Source organism: Rhincodon typus, chromosome 12 (assembly GCF_021869965.1).
Source record: "Rhincodon typus isolate 14 chromosome 12, sRhiTyp1.1, whole genome shotgun sequence".
Lineage (NCBI taxonomy): Eukaryota > Metazoa > Chordata > Chondrichthyes > Orectolobiformes > Rhincodontidae > Rhincodon > Rhincodon typus.
Genome location: NC_063343.1, coordinates 47,510,626 through 47,519,064, shown reverse-complemented (window position 1 = coordinate 47,519,064; position 8,439 = coordinate 47,510,626). Strand labels below are relative to the sequence as shown.

The 8,439-nt window shown below is 40.5% G+C and overlaps 1 protein-coding gene across 1 annotated transcript in view; it reads left to right on the top strand.

Annotated features, from left to right (window-relative positions):
* The first annotated feature begins 5,298 nt into the window (after nucleotides 1-5,298).
* The window catches only part of LOC109913277 (long-chain-fatty-acid--CoA ligase 6-like), a 105,494-nt gene continuing 102,353 nt past the window's right edge, over nucleotides 5,299-8,439 (top strand). The window contains exon 1 of the mRNA XM_020512765.2: nucleotides 5,299-5,606. The gene's annotated coding sequence lies outside the window, so the exon portion shown is untranslated. The remainder of the gene's footprint in view (nucleotides 5,607-8,439) is intronic.

Genomic DNA, 8,439 nt, shown 5'->3' with positions numbered 1-8,439 from the left:
TCCCAGGATCAAATCAATGTGATGCAGACCTGGGATCACCCCTCCTGACTTTTTAGCACATTGCTGTGTTTTTGTTTCAAAACAAAAGCCCATCACACGTCCCCAGGGTATGTCCTGTACTATTGGCAACTGTGCAGCTTCGAGGGAACATTGCTGCAGACCCCATGAAGTCTCATGACTTCAGGTCAAACATGGACAAGGAAAGTTCCTGCTGATTACCCACACGAAACACATCTCTGTTGATGAATCAGTACTCCTCCATTTTGAATAACACTTGGAGGAAGCAGTGAGGGTGACCAGTAGGCAGATTATCCACGTAGAATGGCTCAGCAGCACCACTGCTGACTAAGCTGGTTGAGTTGCAAAGGACATAACTGCTAGACTGGCTGTGCAGCAGGTAGTGACAAAATCACCAAGAGGGAAAAACAAATCTGCCTGCCACAGATACAGCTGTCCATGACCGTTTCAGTGACCAGGCTTTGTGGAGATACAAAGCTGTCTTCACATTGAGACTATCCTCCATCTTGCTATGTGGCACTAACACCATGCTAAATGGGACAAATTTCAAACTGATACAGCAACTCAAGACTGGACATCTATGAGGTGGCTGTGGGCCATCGGCAGCAGAAGGATTGTAATCAACCACAAGCTGTAACCTTTACAGCCCAGCATAACTCCAACACAGCTATTCCCTTCAAGCCAAGGGATCAATCCTGCTTCAAATAGGGCTGTAGAATGCATGCCAGAAGCAGCACTATAAAAGAGGTGCCAACCTAGTGAAGCTACAGAAGAGGACTACTTGTATCGCAAACAGTCATGATAGATCTAAGTGATCCCACAACCAATGGATTAGATCTAAGCTTTCAGTCCTGCCTGATCCAGTTGTGAAAGGCAGCGAACTATTGCACAATTCACTGGAGGAGGAAGAGGCTTCACAAATATCCTGACCATCAGTTAAGGCGGCACCCGGCACGTTGGTACAAAAGACCAGGCTGAAGCGTTTTTGCTAGAATAACGACACATTCAGTTGCTGCAATGATGTATTTCAGCAACACTTCTATTGTGACCTTTGATTTCAGCAATGTTTACATTGTGGCATCTGTGAAGTTGCAAATAAGTGTACACAGCTTCACTAAACATTTGTTCTTAAGAATGTTTCTTATTGAAGGTGAATGAAAGCTGCTTTGTATCATTGAAGTATATTATACAGTAATTGTCTGTGTCCATTTTGCTAAACGTCATCATTCAGTACACAAAACAGATTGAGGTGGTGTGGAGAAAGTGGAAGAAAGGTCAACATTGCAGTTTCCCATTTTAGCATGTACTGAAAAAGAGGAAGAGGCAAAAAAGCAGCCAAATATGTGTAGTTTGGATATCAAGTTTAATGAACAATGAGCAGATATTTTCTGATATCTACTAAATTATAGAAAATAAAACACAAATATTATTTACAACAAATTTATGACAAAAATGTCTATTTTGGTAGATCGCTTTATTAGGATTATTTAAAACAAGTGCTTTCCTATGTATGATGTAATGGCATAAAGTTATCAAATGGATTTTATTGCATGCCATAGGTCAACAGGCATAGAGGTGGGATCATAACATTTAATGTTACGCTTTGGGCACAATTCCCAACTCCTGAACCCTTGTTGCAGTTTTACCAGTGGTAGTATTAACACTAGAAGGCCCATCTACCTTAAAGACAATTGAGCAGCCCCATATAGACTTTTAAAGGCTGTATATGGTTGCCACTTGGATTTAACCCACACCAAATGCAAGGTTAGCATCTTTAACTGCTCTGCTGATGGCCATTCAGGAGTCGGGAGAATCCTTTATGGATTCTCTGTCTGCTGGAGTTATTTCCATCTTGATATTTCCACATCCTCCACCCCCCCTTCCATGTCAAGTTCTCCACTGCTTTCCATCGTATCATGGAACACAAGTTGCTGACTATTCGATTGACTAAGCTAACCTATTTGGAGATCGACTCAGACCCAGATTCAGACATCTACATCGCCGAATTTTTGCCAGAACAGGGAGACGGCTCCTATACCTTCACCTGTAAAATCTAGACCCATGTTATAGAAGTCAAATTTTTATACTGTAATCAGCGAAATAATATTTTGTTTAAAAAGGATTTTCTCAAGTATAAACATTCCAAACTGAACTTACGTTATAACTTGAGATGTAAACATTCAGAATGCTGTGGTTGGTTTGCTCGCTGACCTGGTTCCTTAGTTTGCAGACGTTTCATTACCCTGCTGGGTAACATCATCAGTGCAGCCTCTGGTGAAGCGCTGTTGTGTTTTCCCGCTTGCTATAAAGGAGGCCTGGTTCTCCACCAAGAAGACCATCAATAAACACATAGAATTAGACCCCATATATACACCACTGCAAAGAAAATCTGGAAATGAGGTAATCAACTCCAACAGACCCCAGAGTTTAACAACAATGTTTCATCGGAGGCTGCACTGGTGATGTTACCCAGCAGGGTAATGAAACGTCTGCAAGCTAATGAACCAGCTTGGCGAGCAAACCAACCACAGCATTCACAACCCGAGCTACAAATCTGCTCAAGGATATTAGATCAGAATGGAAAGCATTGTACATCAAGCCAGCTTCACCAGGATTTCAGAAAAGGTAATGGTGTGCATCTCCTAACGTCATTTTCAAAAGTGGAATTATTTTGTGTTTTGTAAGGAAACAACTTCTGTAATAAATCTCTGTTTAAATTAATTCATTAAAAAGAGGTAAATTAAATCAATGAGTATTAATTTTAAAGAAGATGTGCCACCCAGTTGCAAAGTTGGCCAATAAAGGTATGGAAATCACATCACACTGATCTTGTCACAAGTTGTGTTGGAGGAAGTGTACTGGGCATAACTCAGATGCTTCAGAAAAACAAGTAGAAATGGGCTAAAATAAAAGCCACAATATGCTAATTACAATATGTCAAAGACCTGTTAAGGAAGTTGGAAAATAAGAGTAGGAATATCCCATTTGGCCCATTGAGCCCAGTCTGCCATGATTTTGATCCTTTACTCCCCCATATCCATTGACACCTTTCACCTTCCAGGAAGATGACATTGCCTGCATAGCCTTCTCTGATAGCGAATTCCACAGGTTCATCAGCCTCTGGATGAAGAAATTTCTTTGTCTCAACCTGAAATAACCTACTACATATCTTTGGACCATGACCTCTCTTTCTCGACTCCCCCAGACATGGGGAAACATCATCCCTACATTCAGCGTACCTCAGCCCTGTCCGAATGATATACGTTTCAAGGATTTTCTCGCTTCTAAACTTGGTGAATACAGTTGACTCAATCTCTCCTCCATACAGCAAACCTCCTATTCCAGGAATTGGTCTGGTGAACCCGCACTGTGCTCCCTCTATGGCAAATATTTCTTTTCTTGGACAGAGAGATCAAAACTGCACGCAGTACTCGCGATGTGTTCTCGACATGGCCCTGTACAGCTGCAGTACGATTTTCTTGTTCTTGTGTTCTAACCTTATTGCTCTGAAGGCCAACATATCATATGCATTCCTCAGTGTTTGCTGCATCTGTATGTTTACTTTATGACTGGTGCACAAGGACACCCTTTGTACATCAACTTTTCCTAATCCATTAACACTTAAGTCATACACTGCCACTCTGTTTTTCCATATGAAGCAACAATTTCATATTTATCCATGATACACTGCATCTCCCATGTATTTTTCCCACTCACTCAACTTGTCCAAATCGTCCCTAAAACCTCTTTACATCCTCTGCACCACTCTCACTTCCTCCTATTTTTGTGTTGTAAGCAAACTTGCAAATATTATGTTTTATTCCTGCATATAAACGTTGATGTATGTTATGAATAGCTGGGTCCAAGTGCTGATCCCTGCAGCACCCACTTGTCAATGCCTTCTGCTCTGAAAATGACCCTTTTATTCTTATTCTCTTCCCTGTATGCTAAACAACTCCCAGTGCATGCCAGAATATAAGTACCAAGCCCATGAAATTTAATCTTGCATAATAACCTTTGGGTGGGACCATATCAAAAGCTTTCTGTAAATCTAAACCCATCACATTTACTCTTCCCTCATCTATTCTAATAGTTACGTCCTCAAACTACACTAAATTTGTCCAGCACAATTTCCCTTTCGTAAATCCATGTTGACTTAGTGTAATCCCATTGGTATTTTCCAAGTGTCTTATTATCACATCCTTTAAAATTAAGTCTAGCAATGTCCCTTTTACTGATTTTAGGTTAATGAGTCTGTAATTCCCTGTTTTCTCCCTCCTTTTGTTTTGACAGTGAGGTTACATTTATCACTGTCCAATCTGCTGTGACCGTTCCAGAATCTACAGAGTCTTGGAAGATGACAACCAGCACACCTACTATTTCAAATGAAAACCGAAAGAACTACAGATGTTGTAAATGAGAAACAAAAACAGGAAATTGCTGGAAAAGTTCAGCATGTCTGGCAGCATCTGTGAAAAGAAACCAGAGTTAGAATTTAGGGTCCAGTGAACCTGTTACTTCCACAGTCACCTCCCTTAGAACATTAGGATCTAAATTACTAAGCCCTGGAAATTTATCAGTGTGGAGCTGGAGGAACACAGCAGGCCAGGCAGCATCAGAGGAGCAGGAAAGCTGAAGTTTTGGGTCGGGACCCTTCTTCAGACCCGAAACGTCAGCTTTCCTGCTCCTCTGATGCTGCCTGGCCTGCTGTGTTCCTCCAGCTCCACACTGTGTTATCTCTGACTCCAGCATCTGCAGTTCTTACTATCTCTGGAAATTTATCAGCCTTCATTCCCATTGATTTCTCCAGAAATTTGTTTTCACTAATACTGATTTCACCCAGTTCTTCCTTCCCTAAAGGCCCTTGCTTCCCTAGCACTGTGGGAAATGTTTTGTCTTGTCTTGGGAGAAAGGAACAAAGTAGTTGTTTAATTGCTGTGTCGTTTATTTGCTCATCGTATTGTCATTTGAGAACCACGTGCTTTCAAATCTAAAAGGCAAAACATAAATCATCCGGTGAAACATTAAAGTTCTGTGATAGTAGGAACTGCAGATGCTGGAGAATACGAGACAACAAGGTGCAGAGCTGGATGAACACAGCAGGCCAAGCAGCATCATAGGAGCAGGAAGGCTGACGTTTCGGGCCTAGACCCTTCTGTGCCGGTTCCTAATACAGTATTTTAAAACACGTTGTGCTGTATAAGAGGAACTGAGCCTTTTTGACTCTTGAACACAGCCAGGGACGCAGAGCCATCTTAGACAGCTGCTCCAGTCAGCAGCCTACTGTTAATCAGATGCAAAGTTTACTGTCGGGCATAAGGCTGACTATCTGAGAGTGGGAGGTTCCGCTCTCTTGTAACTGGATGAATCCAGTAGTGTGAGGTAGTGGACTGTGTATTCTTGGGATTTACAAAGCGGCGTCTTGGCACTAAGCCATTTTTTTTCCCGAAAAGAAGCATACAGTTGATTCGAGTACTGTAATTTAGTTCCTTCCACAAGTATAAAAGAGAATTTCAGTTCCACAGCAGCTTGTTTCAAATGGAAAGTGCTCAAAGTTGCTGCTGCACCCAGGATGCTGAATGCTTGAGGTACGATTTTTAAAGCAGTTAATATTTGGTTAATAAAGATGTTTGCATGCTGTTAGTGGATCCTGTCTATTTTGTTTTTGTTTCCTTTAGATTTGTGTTTTTTACAGTTTCTAACTATGGAACCTGTGGAAAAAAGTTTAATACTTAAAAGTAGTCATTCGTACAGAAAAAAAATCAATTTTTTTTCATTGTATTACCATGCAATACTTGCATATCAGAAAGTATATACTTTGGAAATGGGGAAAGACTGATTGATTTTATTTTGATGAAAACCACCTTTTTTAAAGGGTTAATTAATCTTTTCAATGCTTTCCTCTGCAATACGACACATTCTGGCTGTGTGGAAGGTGGACAGTCTGTTCTCTGACCTTTGCCAACGTTGCTGTGAAACCAACCAAGTGGCTGTCTTTCAAATTCTCCCTTTCTCTGTTTGATAAAGTACCCAATATTTTGTTGACAGTGACTGCTTCACAAGAAGTACTGAGTGCAGCAATTTACCGTGTGTAGAATTGTGGATTAAGCCATGTTTCACCATCGTGTGGCACAGTAGATCGGCTCTTCAGCAGGCTGCATCTCTCCATTACTGATGAGCAAAATTGTTTTCACATGTATACTGTATCCAACATTAAGAAAAAAATGCCTTGAATCATTAAGAAATATCCTCACAGTTCCGGATTAAAATCTGTCTGAAGTGCATGCATAAACGAAAAGGACTCAGGCACTATTAATATGCAGAATACCAAACAGAGATGATGGGCTTTGTAATGTCCATTCATAATGTTACTCTCCAGGAGACAGCAGGAAGCAGTTTAGCCTCATTCATAAGAATACTTTGCTGTGAAAGCTTGCATATACTGTTGCTGCTTAACTAAGTGTGCAAAAAAAACTATTCGTACAAGAATGATATTACACAATGTATGAAATATGAAAGGTAGAGGAAGAGAAAAAGTAATTTGTCCTTGAAAATGTAATTTACTTAAGTCAAATAGGTCACCTTCATCAGTTAAAGAGGTTACTTCAGATTACTACAAGTGAATTCTAATTGGATCTGTTTCCCCACAGGGTCTTTTTGTATGTTGACAGAGAATTTTGCTGTAGAGTGAATGTTCTTTCCACTAGTCAGAGAGAAAGGATGCGTGTGAGTTTCCAATCCATCGTGATGATTCTGTCTGTAGATGGTGTTTGTTTTTGTGTCAATTTTGAACGTAGCTTGAGCCTCTACCTCCATGTTCCCTTTTTAGTCACTTTCAGGGGGAGGCGATGGCCTAGTGGTATTATCGCTGGACTGTAAATCCAGAGACCCAGGTAGTGTTCTGGGCACCTGGGTTTGAAAGCCACCATGGCAGACGGTAGAATTTTAGTTCATAAATATCTGGAATTCAGAGTCTATTGATGACCGTGAATCCATTGTCGATTGTTGGAAAAACCCATCTGGTTCACTAATGTCCTTTAGGGAAGGAAATTGCCATCCTTACCTGGTCTGGCCTACATGTAACTCCAGACGCACAGGAATGTGGTTGACTCTTACCTGCCCTTTGGCAATAAATGCTGGCTTAGCTAGCGACACCCTCATCCTGTGAATGAGTAAAAAAAAACGTCTTGCTCTTTTGTTCATTTTTCTCTTCCCTTGCGCTGTTCCCCTTCCCCTGTCACCCTCATTATTTATAGTTCATTGAAATGATTTGATGTTAAGGATATTACAAATTGTTGTTGCCAGAGTTTTGGTCAGGAGCACACATATGCTTGGTGCATTGTCTCAGAAACCATCAGCTCCTGTGTATGATGGTAATTTTGGATCTCATATGTGGGTGAAGTTGTATCTGGGTGCATGTGTAAGGCTAGAGGTGTAATGCATTGAACCACAAACAAGTTGTGATTAGCGTTGTCTTATTACTACAATCTTATATAAAGTTGGCTGTGTTTTTCAATGCATTTCAATGTGACATCGTGGCTTTTTGGAAAAACTAAGATGAATTGTCTATTAAACTGAGTAGTGACATTTGAATATCGCATATCTGAGTAATGTTATTTCATTATACATTCAAGGTATAAAATATCTAGATTTTATATTTTAAGAAATAGATGCAGTTCATTTTTATTGAGAATGCACCTTGTCTGGAAAAAAAGCTTGCTTGCAAGCTGACAAGAGTGAATATAATGAAGTAGCATTCAAAAAAATTAACCTGGAAATTTTCCCAACTACAACCTAACCTAAAATGCATTAAATTCTGTAACCATTCTGCTGATTTCAAGTTTTATGCCTGAAGATTCCAACAATCTTCCTGTTTCTCACCTAATGTGCTGTCATGATGACAGAAGTAACAATGTAACAAGGTTCCAAATGCTTTCACTGTAGACATCATTACTGTCTCGGCACTTCGATCCAACAAAGTTGCTAGGGTGCTTGGTTGTCCTAAATCCAGTCTTGGTTCAGCAGTATTCCCCTTTCCAGCACAAAACCACCAGACCCCCTTGAACATAACGAAATTGGTAAGATCAAAGCCTTTTGTCTGTGCAGCAATTTCCAACTGCACCCCTTTTTCTTGCCAATCTTTCAAGCTAACATAAACCATTTATGACTTAAATTTCTCTTTTGATGCTGAGCTTCCAACCCCAGACAATCTCTACTGCAAAGATTCCAGTCTCTGCTAGTCTTCTGCTGAAATAATATGCTTCCCTAAGATTGAAGATGTAATCCTCTATAGAGAGAAAAAAAACTGCGGATGCTGGAATCCAAGGAAGACAAACAGGAGGCTGAAAGAAACACAGCAGGCCAGGCAGCATCTGGAGGAAAGGAGAAATCAACGTTTCAGGTATTACCCTTCTTCAGGAC